Source organism: Lycorma delicatula, chromosome 9, assembly GCF_047948215.1.
Source record: "Lycorma delicatula isolate Av1 chromosome 9, ASM4794821v1, whole genome shotgun sequence".
NCBI lineage: Eukaryota > Metazoa > Arthropoda > Insecta > Hemiptera > Fulgoridae > Lycorma > Lycorma delicatula.
In genome coordinates, this window is record NC_134463.1 from 63,807,813 (window position 1) to 63,824,328 (window position 16,516).

A 16,516-nucleotide genomic window follows, 5' to 3' on the forward strand; every position below is an offset into this window, starting at 1 on the left:
TAATCCGAAAGTGCTCGAACATAGTGTAAACTATTATATAAATAAATTATATATCATTACCAACTGGCCATGATAATAAAATTAACCTTTTATTAGATTTTTAAAAAAATTCTTCCGAAATTTAGGAAAATCAAAAAAATTCTTGGAAGGTGACTTTGGTGGTGAGAGAGTACAAAAATAAAAAATGATTTTTTTTTTTTTTTACTGTTTTTGGTTTATTTAAATGTATAATGATAATTTTTAAATAAAACTTCATCATAAATTATTCTCTACCTCAAAAAAGAAATCTTCGATAACTTTTTTCATGTATAATTATTTTTCCACTTATAAGAATAAATAACCAATGCCAGGAATCTATTACAACTTTCCCAGTTTTCTAATAGTTATGAGGTGCGTAAAACATTTGAGGTACAAGAGATAATTATCAAAAATTGTTTTCCTTGATAGTAATTGGTTACAATTAAACTAATTATCTTGGTGAAGTTATAAATTGTACGATTTGATAGGATTTAACATTACTCTAAAGCATTAAAATATACGTACCTCTTTTTTCCTTTGTAATTCAATCTGCTTGAGAGTTTTGAGAACTATTAAAAAACGTTTTTGGGTGTTTATTGTGACTCATATCAGTTCGCCTACAATTATTCCCGGTTTTTAAATCTAATAGTAAACATATTTATGTCAGCAATGTGGGCAGATTTATAATCTAAAATAACACTCTTTTCACCTGTACTATTCTGTTTCTATTATAATATATTCTATTCGTCACAAATTTTTTATAACATTACTATTTTAGAAAATACATTTATTTTTAATTCCAATCCATTCAGTTTATTTATTATTTAAATAATTTTTACTATTTTTTTTTCTTTTAAAACTATATACGTTGTTAATAGGCAATACGTAGGATTTACTTCAACTAAATTGAGCTTTGTGTAAAATAACGGCTAAGTCTTCCTTCAAAATAACCTAAAAAAAAAAACTGTTAAATCTTCTGCTACCAAAATTGGTATAAATATAAGAGGGATGGTTTAACAAGCTATATGAATAAAAGAAATAATAATAAAATAAGAGGTGTATGTAGAAAGAAAAGACGATAGGCCGGCGCCAAGGTATAACTCCCACGCTTCTCTCTACCCACAAGAACATTTACAATTCAACCACACCAGTGGACATTTCTTTGTCTGGGTCTCTGCTGGACGACGGAGAATTGAGACGAGGCCGGGGATCGGATGAGAAGATCTTGAAGGTGAACGGACGGAAATCCATAAACTAACTTACTATTTTATCATTATTACAATGTTTACACCTTCCAGCTTATTTTTAATTGAAAATTGAATAAAACGATTAGATCAAAAAATAATTTTTTTAACTCTAATATTCAATTAAAATTTTATAGGAGTAGAGTATTTTCAGTACACTAGAACTTTCCTTAATGAATTATTCAATTAATAATTTAATTATGATTATAATTAACAAATTATATAGAAAAAAATCGTTAAATTAATATTCTCCAAAAATCAGTATAAAAACAACTGAGATTATTTTACCGAGCATCCCTTCTAAACTATTAAAAAGACTGATTTAATTATTGGCCGGTCAGTCAGAGGAGCGATCAGCACGATAACTTTTAAATCAGTCTCGTTTCAGATTACATCCCGGTAAGAGTAAAGAATTTACTCAATGTTTCATTCGATCTCATTTCCGTTCTTAACTTATTTCCTTAATATTATACAGTTAAATATGTAAAAAAAATTCAACTTTTTATTTTATCGAAATTTTTTTTTTTAGTATATATACGTATATATTTTATTTCAATTCGAATAATATTAAAGATCCATTTAAATGGATGGTTTTTTTGTATTAGAAAAAAAAGATAAAAATGTAATTTGAAAAAAAAAAAACTAAAGCTGTTTCGTAATTGGATGTTTCATTTTTTTAATGAACTCCCAATCAGAGGAGCATATTCTCCTTTTTTTCTATGACATCAATAAAATTTAATTTTTTCTCATAATTGTAAATTAAAGTTTTCAAACTTTGATCACAAGTGTGGTTATGTGGTTGCGATATACAAATCCAATTCAAATAACTTAAGTAAAATTAATATAAAAAATCTTTCGTATAATAATCCCAGAATATAATAGATTTACTGTAGATTTTCTTTTAATTACAAGACTCGCAAAAAGGAGTGTAATGGATTTAGGGTGTATGTATGTTTGTTCCACCGAAGCAGCTCAACGGCTGAACCGATTTAGATGTATGATCCTGTGATGGAATCCTTACGTTACCAGGAGTGTCACAAGCTACATATATATATATATATATATATATATATATATATATATATATATATATATATATATATGTGTGTGTGTGTGTGTGTGTGTGTGTGTATATAGTGTGTCCCACGAAGAGGTCTACGCTTTTGATTTAGTATACGAATCATCTTGCCCATTGCTTCACCAATTCTATTGAAACTTTAAAACCCGTTTAACGAGGGTTCTAAAAACATTCTGTGAAAATTTTAAACTTCTAGGATTATAAAAACAAAATGGCAACTTTAAAATAAAAATATCAATTTCAGACAAACCATATTTTTTATTCATTACAAAATACTAGGTAAAAATAATTTAAAATATATAACGTACAAAAACAACTGTTCAAATTGAGTAAAACAAGTTAATAATTAGCAATAACCATGACTAATTACCTAATTGTTGTTAATTATCCTACTTTAATTATTATCTGTTTTTAATCATTTTTACAAGCTATTTTATAACGAATAAAAATTTGGTTCATCTGAAATTGAAGGTTTTATTTGAAAGCAACCATTTTATTTTTATAAAACTTAGAAGGTTGAAATTTTCACAGAATAGCTTTTAGAACCTTCATTAAATATTCTGTAAAGTTTCAATAGAATTGGTGGAGGAATGGGAGAGTGATACTAAATCAAAAGGGTATACATATATATATATATATATATATATATATATATATATATATTCAGATGATTCAAAAGAAAAGAGAATCTGAAAACAGAATCTAGAGCTTGAAGTAAGGAAAAAAGTTTATGCAAACATATGTCAGAAAACGCTTTGTTATCGAGTTAAGGCTAGTGAAATATTTCGCGCGGATTTCAGTTCCTTCGGTGAAATTTCAGTATATTAGTGGTACGCTAACTTTGTTAAATGACTAATAAATGTGTAAATTTTTATTAATAACAAACTTAACAAAAAAATCTTACGTATTTGTGAAAATCAAAACCAGATATTTTTAGTACGATAAATTTAGACCTTTGAAAAATTAATATATTTTTAATTTACTTTCAAAAAATACTCACTGCAATTTATACTTTATTATTACACGATTAACCAAAAAATGTGTAATGTATATAGCGTGTATATGTTTGTTTCACTATTCCAGGATTTAGATATCTGACCCTGTATTGGAATCCATACGTTACCAGGGTATGGTAGAGTGTATAGAGTGTAGGGTGTATATATATATATATATATTTAAAATAAATTTAAAAAAATTGAATAAAATTATACTATATAAAAAATTGTCACCCGCACGATATTTAATTATCCTATATATAAGAGCAATGTTTTTTTTGGTAGCAGACGTGCTTTTTAATTTTTAATATTTATCTCCTTTTTTCATCAGAATTACGTATTAATTAGCCTTTTAATCTGTTCTTTTTTTGTGAAATTTCTCAATTTCTGATTATTATTACTTAATGTTAATGACCCTTTTATAAGTAATATAATTTTTTGTTTAACTAAATAATATAAAAAGAAAAAAATTAGTTAAAAGGACAGATACTTACCTATCTTAAGATAGATACGATAAGTTATCTATCTATACGATAAATACTTATGCAATAAAAAGGGCATATTACCCAGATAAAGTGGAATTAAAATAAACGTTTAACACAAAATCGATTGAAGATTTTATAGGTTAAAATTACGGTAATCTAATCTTTATTTATTTCGTTTTATTATTTTTTTTATTAAAATTTATTCTAAGCAAAAATAGTAACTTATGAATGGAAGTGACTCGCTAGACATTTTAGAGTATATCTACTTTAAAAAAAATTACTAAATATTTAACAGTTTATGCAACATTTTATCAGATGTTTAACACTAATGTAGAGTGGATGTAGAACCCTGAAGAAAATTTTAACATGAAACGGAAAATTAAAATCTTAAATTAACTGATTTTGAAAGTTGAGAATTCTCAGATTCAAATCCTAACAAAGGTAGTTGATTTTTTTAGATCGTGAATACCGGTGTTCTTTGGTGGTTGAGTTTCAATTAACCACATGTCTCAGGATTGATCAGCCTGAATTTGTTCAAGACTACAATTTACCGGTAAACTTATATTAAATGATTCTCGGCCTTTCATCCGGAGGTCTGGACTTCGGTCAGGAATGGCATTTTCACACGCTACATTGTCATCCATTTCATTCTCTGACGCGATACATAACGGTGGTCCTGGAGGTTAAAAAAAATTATTTTAATCGTTGATTAGACTATAAATAAAAATAAAAAAAGTATAATTCTATAAGAAAAGATTATAAATTTATTTTTCTATACTTATTATTATTATTATTGTTGTTGTTGTGATTGTGATAACTATGATTAATATTTGTTTATTACTGATATTTATTATTATTATTTGCTTTTATCACATTATTATTCTAATTATTATTGTGGTTGTGATTACTATTTTTATTATGAGTTGTTTATTATTGTCGTTTCCTATTATTATTGATTTATCTTGTTTTACTTGTATTCTTTAACTAATAAATTGTAATCATATAAACATTTTCAACTGCCAATGTCTCAATATCCTATTCGAGCCGCGAACACGCGACAATATCACACAGAAGCAAATATTTTAACGATAAAATCGGACACAGATAACAACAGTTTGATAAACAGTCGTGGTAGGGTGGTAAAACAGAACTTCATTGTCAGATGTGATTCGAAATTAATCTATTCAGTATAATATTTTATCGTTATAACGTACTGAAAAGTATGATTTAGTAGAAAATAATTACAAAAAATAAATATCACTGGAATAATAAATTTAAATCTGTCTTATAGTAATATTTCTGAGCAAGATAAATATAAATGACAACACGTAACGTTAGAAAACTTTCCAATAGAAAAAAAAAACAAAAAAACGCTAATTAACTGAAAAATAAGTAGATAGAATAACTGTCAATAAATACATTTCTCATTTCATGAATTTATTACAATAAAACTTTATTACTTATAAAACTATGTAAGTGGCTTTGTGTGGCCTTTTAACATTTCCATTCATTTTGGACAGCTGACAACAATTTGTCAATTGGATTTTAATGAATATTTTTCAATGACTTTGTTACAATGAGTCATCAACAACGGCGGCTATAAGCAGAGTATCATACCGAAGTAATTATAATTTATATATATATATATATATATATATTTATATATACACACACACACACACATACATGAAATCTAAATATATTGATAAATTGAAACGGAAAAGTATTTTAATAAAAGTATATTTTATTACTACTCAATGAATTAACAAAAAGGAAATTTTAAATATCTTGGAGAAAACAATCGCCAAAATGAAAAAGAGCCAATTAACATGAGAGAAAAAACAATTTGCTAAGCTTTTATGAATGTTAGAAGTTTATACAACCAAAAATATTTATCTAAAACGTTAAATTAAAACGCACATAGTAAAACCAGATGTTCTTTACGGCTCAGAAATATTACTTTAATGAGATGTTAAAGTACAATAGAAGATTTAGAAATAAAGAAAGATGAGTTCTACAGAAAATGAAAATTATAAGACAACTTTATATTCTGAACTGAACAACTTTTGTCCAAAAATAATAACAGATGAAATTAGGAAAAGAAGAGTTATTTTTATGGCATCTTCAGAGAATGGATAAAGAAAGTTTAACTAAAAAGTACGTAACGTTTTTTTGAAAATAGGAAAACTGACCAAGGTTGGGAAAGACAAACTAGAAAAGATCTAAAACAGATAGTAATTAAACAATAATTATTATATGATAGAAACGGTTCGGAAGAGAAATAAAGAGTTTAAAGTTTTCAAGAAGAAAAATTCTTAAAAAAAAACCAACGAGAATAAACGATCAGAAAAAAGGAAAAAATAAATATCAACTTGATTTTGGTAGTTGGTTTTTAATTTCTGGTAATTTTCATGTGAATATCTAAAAACTAATCTCTAGATTTTTGGAAATTCGATGTTAAAAAGGGTGAAGAAAGGTAAAAATAATTATTGATGATTGTAATTTTTCCCATTTCCAGCTATACTAAACGAGATATTCACTAGACGTGGGCTTGCAAATTCTCTCCAGATAAATATTTTTTAATAATTTATATTTTTTAAAGGGGTGATACAGTGTACGGCGCGAGCAGCTTAACCAATACAGCCACTGCCTTCGCGACTGGCTGCACCTGCCACCGGTTACTTGATTAAAAAATATAAAATAAAAAGAAATTGACTGGAAACGCACGTAACCGTATAGCGCGGACGAAGCCGTGACGGGGATGCCAATATATATATATATATATTTTTTTTCTAAAAATTAATTACCATACTGATCTGACAATATTTTTAATTTATTTTAAGACTTCACCAATGATTTTAACAAATATATTAGGATATTGACTCTAATTGGAAGATTTACAAATTTTAACATTTTTTCCAATCGTGTTTCAACATTGACTTATCTTTGCAGTTTCATATCAACAATTCCTAGATATCTTAAATTACGAAACAATTGACTATAATTTTATTTATTTTTTCATTAAGATTTTTTACAAATTATTATTGAAGCGAAGCTTCTTAACGCAGACTTCCGTATGGGGAGTCAAACCAGAAAAAAGAGCGTCACGAAAACCGAACATTACCGAACACGCGTGTTCGGTAAGCGCTCTCTTTCTCACTCTTATACACGACACGGCTTATGCGTATACGCATGAAATTAATTTTTTTTTAATAATATATGTATTTAATTGTTACTTCATATTTCTCATTAATAAAAATGTTTATTATTTTTGTATATTGCATATACGTTATTTTGCACCATTAATAATTCATATAATATTGCGTAAGAAGCTTCGCTTCCGTCGAGGGTCCACGCACCAACGCACTCGTTTTTATTTAATTTATATTTTGGTATTAGTTCAAATTTTATTATGTAATTAAACTTTCAAAATTCTTTTTCAATATTATTTTTTTATAACATTTACTTATTGCCCTTCTAGTTTTCTTTTTTTTTACGTTTTACAGAAATAGAAAATAGTACACAGGGATATTTTTTTTTAAATTTTAATCTTTTAGTTGCAAAATCTGAATTTGATGTAGGTAGCCTTGAAATATTTCACTGTACACCGAAACAAAGTTTTATTTTTACAAGTAAATTTGGGAATCATTCACTAATACTAACGGTAATGTTATTGGGTACGAGAAGAGAATTGGTCTAAAAAGATACATTTGGACAAATATAGTTAAAAGAAGAGACAGACTTATAGGCCACATACTAAGGCATCCTGGAATAGTCGCTTTAATATTGGAAGGACAGGTAGAAGGAAAAAACTGTGTAGGTAGGCCACGTTTGGAATATGTAAAACAAATTGTTAGGGATGAAGGATGTTGGGGGTATACTGAAATGAAACGACTAGCACTAGATAGGGAATCTTGGAGAGCTGCATCAAACCAGTCAAATGACTGAAGACAAAAAAAAATTGTTTTTTATCAAACAAATGTTAGAAAATTCTATAAATAGATCAACGTATAGACATATATTTTTCTAATCAAATCCACATTTTTTTTTGCCTTTTAAAAATACCTATAGAATAACAACACATATATTTTTTAATTTTACTGAAAATTTTTGAAAATGAATCATAGAATATTCTGGGAATAATTTCTATTTTGAATCGTCACAAGATATATTTATATACGATTATATATATATATGAATGACTCTTTATTTAAAAGTGAATGATTCACAAGCAAATTACCTGTGTTGAGTACGTAAAAGTAAATAATCTATAACCTAAAATGTATATCTATATAAATATAGATAAATGTTATCTGTTATTTGTACTTTGAAACAATTGTTATGCATACAACATTATCGTAAAATGCATTGAGACGAACAGTACAATCCTAAGGATATAAACAGTTGACCACAGATTGATAATATTTTTAGCTAAAAAAAAAAACACATTAGTACAATATTCAATATTTAAAAAAGAAAAATTTACTTTATAAAAGATAGGTGATAAGGATTTTTTCAAGTAAATAATTTATATATTTACTTTTACATTTTTGAAATAAAGAAAAAAGGCAAAATAAAAACGAGTATCGTAAAAGTAAATGAAATTTAAGAATTCCTTCAGGAATAAAATTGAAAATGTATTTTATTCTTACAACTTTACTTATATATTTAAACATTATTTCCTACCTAAAATAAACAAATTATAAAATGATCTATCATGCTAGCAAAATGTTATAAAGGTTAAAATATTAGAAAATAAGCTTACAAACTCTTCCAACAATAATATTTTTGGTGATTTTAACAAAAAAATTAGAAAAACTATTAATTATTAACCCTCTACCTTTACCGTAGAATTTTAAAATAAACAAAATAGATTTTACCTCATTTAGGTAAAATCTGTATGGATAAAGCAACTTGTTTTGACTGACTGAACAAACGAATTCAATGCCCATTAAAAACTACTGAAGATAAACTGGTGGAAATTTATATACATGTTCTTCTTACGGAATAAGTACACAATAAGAAAGAATTTTTTTAAATCCGATTTTTAAAGGGTTAAAGTGAGGGAAACAATAAATTTTATTATTTTTTTAATTTCTGGGATACAAATAAAGAGACTAACTAATCCTTGGTGTGTGTAATCTTTATATGAATAACAAAAAACGAATTTCTAAATTTTTTGAAATTCCAAGTTTAAAGGATTAAAATGAGAAACATTAAATTTTTATTTTATTTTTTTAAATGAATTTATTAATTTGATAATTGTATGTGTAATCTTTATGTGAATATCAAAAACACAATTTCTAGATATTTTGAAATTCGACTAGAAAGGTATGAAGAAATATTCGAAACAATGATTGCAAATTTTCCCCATTGACGACTATACTAAACGAGATATACTCTAGAGATTTGGGCTTGCAAATATCCTTCAGGTAATTATTTAAATACAATTTCCGAATTTTTTGGAATTTTAATGTATTAATGGTTAAAAAAACATAAATTGATTTTCACATTTATGCTATTTTATGCTACCGTTTCTGAATCAATTTTTAAGAGATTTGGTAACATTGTGATTATGTTTTTCACAAGCGAAGTCGCGACGGGAAATCTAAAAACCAATTAGTGGGTCCTGCATTGATCAAACTGTTGCTCTGAAGAAATTAAAATACACTGATCTTTTTTAAAAATTGGATAGATTTTTTATTTATTACTATTATTCTCACAATCATGACTCTAATGAACACAGGAACGAAACGAGACCTGACTGGCAAAACATTCCTAAAGACGACGGAAAACGCAAGCGGAATACCGCGCGAGCGAAGGTGCAACATGAATGCTAGCATAATTATATATCATACAAAATATAATTGCAATATTTATAAAATGGTATTTCAGACATATTTTGAATGGTAAAAACAAACAGTTTATTTATTATCTCAATATAATTCATTTTTATTAAATTATTTTTTCATTGCGGTAAAAAGTACATTTTTTAAAGTTTTCGTTAAATTAATTAATAATTAATCCATCTCCCTTCTCCAAATACAAAATTTATCTTAATCTCATATCCGTTATTTAAAATTTAATGTAACGAAACTTTTTTTTTTAGATAAGCAATTTGTATTTAATTTATTATTTCTAATTGTATTTTCACTTAAATTATATTTTGATAAGTTAAAAACATATATGAATAAAATTTTCATAACATCACTCATAGACCTTTTCAACCCGTTTTTTTTCTTCAAATATTTTATACAATTAATTCCTCTACGGTTATGCAAAAGCTGTAATATCAATCATTAAGATTATAGATTAAACTTACATCAAGTTGTAATTTTAAATAGTAATAAGATACTTAAAGAATTTTGTAACCAACATTTAAAAAATTTTTGAATTATATGGACCTCGAAAGGTCAATAAATACAAAACTCCGGACGTAGGAGAAACTGTTTTTATTAATAACAGTTATATTTTCTCTTTGTTATATGCAGTAACAGTCAGGAAAGTAAAAGAGAGAAAGAAACTGAGAGAGAGAAAGTACATCGTAAAAATTCAAAAACGATGTAAAATTTTGGAAAAAGTAGAATTTTTATTCTATTACAAAGTGGAAAATAGAAAAAAAATACAGTATAATAAAGTGGTAGGAAATCATAAAAATGGTAAAGAATTTACGATTTTTCTCAAAAACTAACAAATATAATTTTTAAAGTATAAGAAGTAAAAAAAAGAGATGAAATATTGCTAAATTTATTCTTTCATAAATTTAATTCCACGAAATAGAAATAAATGTTACAGTTGTTATTATAGGAAGAAAAAAATCGGTCAGGTATAGAAAAAAATATATATAAGAGACATACATAGTTTGGAAAGTTTTAGAGAAAAGATCAAAGAGTTAGCTAAAAATCGAGATGATTTGGGTATATTAAAAATTCATTCATTCATAGTATATTGCCATTAGCGCAGGTCCTATCACGGCTGCTGTTCTCTACCTTCCTTTTCTAACCACTTTGTTTCAGCATATTTTCCTTTTTCCATAATCCCATCCATCATTTGAAATCCCTTCGTTTCCTTCCATTCACCAAGCCTTCTATCACATAAACACCTTCTTCTCATACAATGTTCTAGCCATTCCTTTTCCTATATTAAATCACGTTTAGCATTTTTCTGTTCTCTCAAATTCTCTTTAATAGTTCTTTCTTTGTTGCATAGTCTTGGCATCTGACATTTATCATTCTGCTCCACACCCATATCTCAAATTTTTGTATGCCTTTCTCATCGTACATGTTTGAGCTCCATAAAGCATCATACTCCAATAAAACACTTCATTATTCTCTTTCTTAACGCTAAATTTAACTTTCCACACAGCAGTTTTCCCCCTTCTTATTAAATGCCTGCTTACTTTTTAATATTCTTGTTTCAATGTTTACGGTGCAACAAGTCAGGTCATCAGTTATAAAACTACCAATTACTGAAATTTCTTTACCTGCTCTATAACTTCCTTTCCTAGCTTAATCGCAATCCTCTCTTCTTTTCCACCTAATACCATTCATTTTTTCTTCGTTTTATCGATCCTCATTACCTGACTTTTGCAAGCTTTGTTTAAGCGTTTAGTTCTATTTACTTGGGCTCTCCACCAGTTCTGCCATGTCATTAACAAAAGGTAAACTTATACAATCTATTCTTCTTCCTCCAATATTTATTTCTCTTTTCTTATTCAGACAGCATTTAATTAAATTTTCCAGATATATACTAAACAGATTGGTGATATGCGGCATCCCTACCTCACCTCAGTCTCATTCCAATGTGCGATTCTTCATGTCATTTCGTTTCCTATATTAAAAAGAACAAACTTATAAGTCGATAGAAAATTGTTAGCATGAGAATTGTCAGAGTGGGATAAATATCAGTTATAGAATACAATGGAAATAGTGAATAAACTCCGAATAAAAATTTAGAAAACACCTATTGATAGAAATTTAAAGGAAGAATGCAAAAAGAAAATGAGATCAAAACATATTTCAGATTTACTGCTCTGTCCAAGAAGATGAATAAAGAACATACAAAGAAAAAATAAGACTTATTTAATAATACTAAAATAATTATAGTTAGAAATATTAGCAAAACTTGTTTTTTTCAACACAAAAACATACATCAAATCCTTCCCAAATCTCTCTTATACTAAAAGATTACGTACTCTTAAATTTGTCACGTAAATTACCTTGAACTATAACTAGGTTGACAACAGTTTATTTTCAAAATATCTCAAGTTATCAGCGAAGCTGATTTTGAAACTGTGTTAAAGTAAAAATATCAAAAATACGTTTGGCCCAAATTAAAGAAGAATAAAAACATAAGTATAATAATTATTAACCTTCAAAACTAACCAGAAAGGTTATTGATCTCAAAATACACGAATAAAATGAAATAAATTAAATATAATTATATATTCAAATGAAATATAATAACAATAATTACACCATTAATAATTTTCCTAAACTGAAATACATTGTTTAAAAATTTTATCAGACCGAAAATTTGATACATAACGAATTAAAAATCACTATAAATAATTTATTAAAAAAAAATTATATGATCTGATGAAATTGTGATGAAAATATATAGATCGCAAATTATAGATTTCTATAAAATTAATTTTAGAAATATTATAAAATATTTAAGAAAAAAATAATTTTTATAACTTTATAAAAAAAATTGATGTGGACAACACATGACTTCCTTGTACGTATGTTAAATTACATTTACATATTTTTTAAAATGAAAATTACATAGAATTTTATTTCATTAAAAACTTCTGATACTTTTTCATATTTTATTTTTTTGTTATTATTGAATTAGCATTCATCGTAAAAACGTTTTTACAATGACAGTTTAATAATTATTAATAAATCGATATATTTAAATTAAAGTAAAAAGTTAAAAATAAAAAGAAAATGAAGTCGGATTCGAACCGATGTGCCTTTTCCTATAAGATTCAAATATTTCATTAATTAAAATTTTATTTGTCTATAAATCTAGGACCAATGAAAATAAGTACCACATATGATATATCGTTGAAAAGCTCTCAATGACGTCTTATTACTGCAGTTAAGAAAAAGGCCAAAATCCAAATTTTTTAGAAATTTCGGCTTTTTAGAGGAATGTTGGTTCAGTCGATTGCAATCAAAAGGGGAGGTGCACAACCAGATGTTACAACAGTTCAACATCCAAAATTTCAACATTTCATCCTACAGCTAATCGTTTTTGAGTTATGGTACGATTTTTGAGGTACGGAGTTTACTGATTACTGTGAGGTATGGAGTTTTTGAGGTACGTACGATTAGATGTCACGCCAAAACTATTCAAAATGGATTCAGGGATGGTCAAAATGGATATTTACGTTGAAAGTGGAAACCGAAATTTTTCGTAATCTCAATACTTCCTTTACTTCGTACATGGAAGTAAAAATCATAATATTTTTATTACAATGAAGAAATATTTCGAGTAAAAATTTAACTTTTCACAATAAAACCAGTTAATGAAAAGTCTAGTAAGCCTTTCCTGAACGAAAATTATTATTATTCTCTCAATTAATTCATTTCTAACAATGTTCTCACCTCTAACTTCTACTTACGCTACATAAGCTAAAATATAATTTATTTATCTCGTTTTTAGACGCTATTTGCATTTTTTCAATCATTAAAAAGTGTCTTCCATTTTGGGGTCTTACAGAATAGTTACTTATTTATTTGATGCATTTTAGTAGACCTTACATTAGTGCGTTTGAAATAGTTTGATAGCTTACACTGTTACTGCGTAATGATTATTACAACATTTTAATCTTGGCGGCCATTTTGAAGTTAACCGACGATCGAGATCATTTGTGTATTTTTGTAACCCTCTTAACGATGCTTATTCAGAATTCAAAATCAAAATCCGAGTCAAAAAGAATTCACATAAAACAAATGAATTCAATAACGAATTGTTTGTTCATTCGTTGAAAGAAAAAAAAAATTTGAATAACGTACTTGATTTAATAAATCAATTTTTATTTTTTAATGAAAACCGCAATTTTTGTTTTCTACGCGATGTAGATAAAAAAAAGAATTATCACAGATCTACAAGTAATTTATAAAAATAAAAAAAATGATCACGAAATACAAAATTATGAAAAATATTTTTCAAAATAATTTATATTATTAAATTTAAATTATAAAATAAATTAAAATTAAGTTTTCTACTCCTTTTTATTTTTTCTTAGCCTATTTAGAACATAAAAAATTTATGTAAACACTTCTGTCACTATAACAGATTTTCTACACAATTTGGACGATTTAAAAAAAATAGAAAGAACTTAAAATGAAAGTGAATCTTCATAAAGTAAGGGAAGAGGATGATGATAAATGGACTACGACTGTAACTGAATAGGAGCTAAGTTTGAAATTAAGAAAGGTCGGTAGGCAAAAGAGTAGATGAAATATGACGATATTGGTTTGAAAGGGATGAATATAGCTAACAACAGTGAAAATTGGTAAAATTTGAGGGAAACCTATGCTCATTAAATGGGCTTAGCATTATTCAATTCATTATATATATATATATATAAATTAAAAATTAATTAATAATTAATCGATGGTTAACAGTCGATCAGTACTTATTAATCGATTAGTTAACAGTGAATTATTATATTGTAAAAAATATATTTCTTTAAAATTTTTGTAATATTTAAATATTTTTTTTTGTTTATTTTAATAATCTGTTTGTGAGAAATTTATAGAACCAATTATGTCTTTAATTTTAAAAAAAAAACCTAGATTGTAATGTAAATATTAAGAAAACTATAAAATTCTGATGCAATGCTAAAGAAAAATCTAGTAAGATATAATTTTCTTATTATCAAATAAGAAGATTATATATTGAAATAAATTGTTTAAAGTATAATTGATAAAAATATGTAGGCTACAAATTTAAAAAAAAAAAATAAGTGCATTATCCGATTTAAGGTTCAGTTAATATTTTTATAATATTCTAAACCAAAAAAAAAAGAAAAAAGTAATTGAAACATTAACATAATAACTATTATTTAATATATTTTACAAAAAAATTGCAAATCCTTCCTGTATCGATATGATTATTAAAATAAAAAAAAATTACAAAATAAAAAATAAATTATAATTGGAAAATAATGATCGGGCTATTTTTTAAAATATTTATATTTTTTTAGTTTTACGGGCATCAAGGCTATTAGCCTTGATGCCCGTCGGACATTAACGCTATGGAAATTTTTAGCGTATGAAAAATGCTATACTTGGCTACGATTCGAACCCGGGACCTCCAGAAGAAAGTCCGAGACGCTGCCACTCTGCCACGGATATCGGCAAAACACTTAAGTAAATAACATAAAAATAACATCAAATTGCGAATTCATGTGTTATTATTACTTACCCAAAACCACAACAGAGATTACTCATAATATATCATAGACTAATATAGTAAGACATCATGTACAACTTACCTGAAAAAAAAAAAAAAATAAATTAGAGACAAAAAATTACTTAGAAAAAATTTGATAAAAATATTTATTATAGGGTATGTTATATATAAAAAATATTTTTAAGTACCTATGATTACACTTGAAATTTAAATTAAGTTTTCGACTTTTTTTTATATTTTTTCTAAGACTATTTAGAATATAAAAAGTTGTGCAAACATCCTGTAATATAAACAGATTTCACACACAATTTGTTGATCATCTACACAATTATCGTAGCCCAGTTTCTGGGCTACAATTATTCCTAGTTCAGACTTAAAATACCTGGGATACGTTTGGCTTGCAAAAGGTCTTTTTCCTGCCACATACGGAAGGTAACGAAGTATGCTGGAAGATTCGTTAATGGATTAAGCCGTCTTTCTTGCAAACGTCGCTGGGCCCAGGGCCTCAAAGAAGAAGCTGTATACTCACGTAGTGCACTCCATGTAGTTGTATGGCGCTTCAGTCTGGATCAGGATGCTTTAGCCCCAAAAAATCAGATGATTATCGAGGGAAAACAAAGGACGATATCACTTTAACTGTTGACGAGATTACACTCAAAACGACTCAGGGGAGGGAGAAGACAGATTCATCAATATCCTCTTGAACCGATGGCAGTTCAGGTGGGAGACGATCACAAAGAGAAAGTTGACCTACCAGTTAATTGAAGAGGTTACACCTCTTTAATTAAAGAGATAGGACAGACTTTCGGTGAGGTCAATTATGAGCTCACCCAATTCCTGACTGGTCAAGGGGCTTCAGGTCTTACTTCTTCCCAAGAGGTGTAGAAGAGGACCTGTGTCCATACTACAGTGAGTAAATTATTTTAATTGGTCGCAAACTATTTTTATTGGTAACTGGTGCCTGGTTATTGAATGCACTACTGTAACAATTCCACTTCGTAGATCATGAAGAATAGCAAGCTTAATTGGTAAACCCACCGGGTTGGTTTAGTGGTTAACTCGTCATCGCAAATAAGCTGATTTCGAAGTCGAAAGTTCTAAGGTTTAAATCCGAGCAAAGGTAAGAGTAAATTTTTTACGGATTTGAATACTAGTTAGTGTACACCAGTGTTCTTTGGTGGTTGGGATTCAATTAACCACACATCTCAGGAATGGTCGACCTGAGACTGCACAAGAATGTACTTCACTTACATTCATACATATCAT

At 27.1% G+C, this 16,516-nt stretch overlaps 1 protein-coding gene across 2 annotated transcripts in view; it reads right to left on the reverse strand.

Moving 5' to 3' along the window:
- LOC142329985 (protein rhomboid-like) overlaps positions 1-16,516 on the reverse strand; it is a 295,664-nt gene that overhangs the window by 146,431 nt on the left and 132,717 nt on the right. The window lies entirely within an intron of this gene.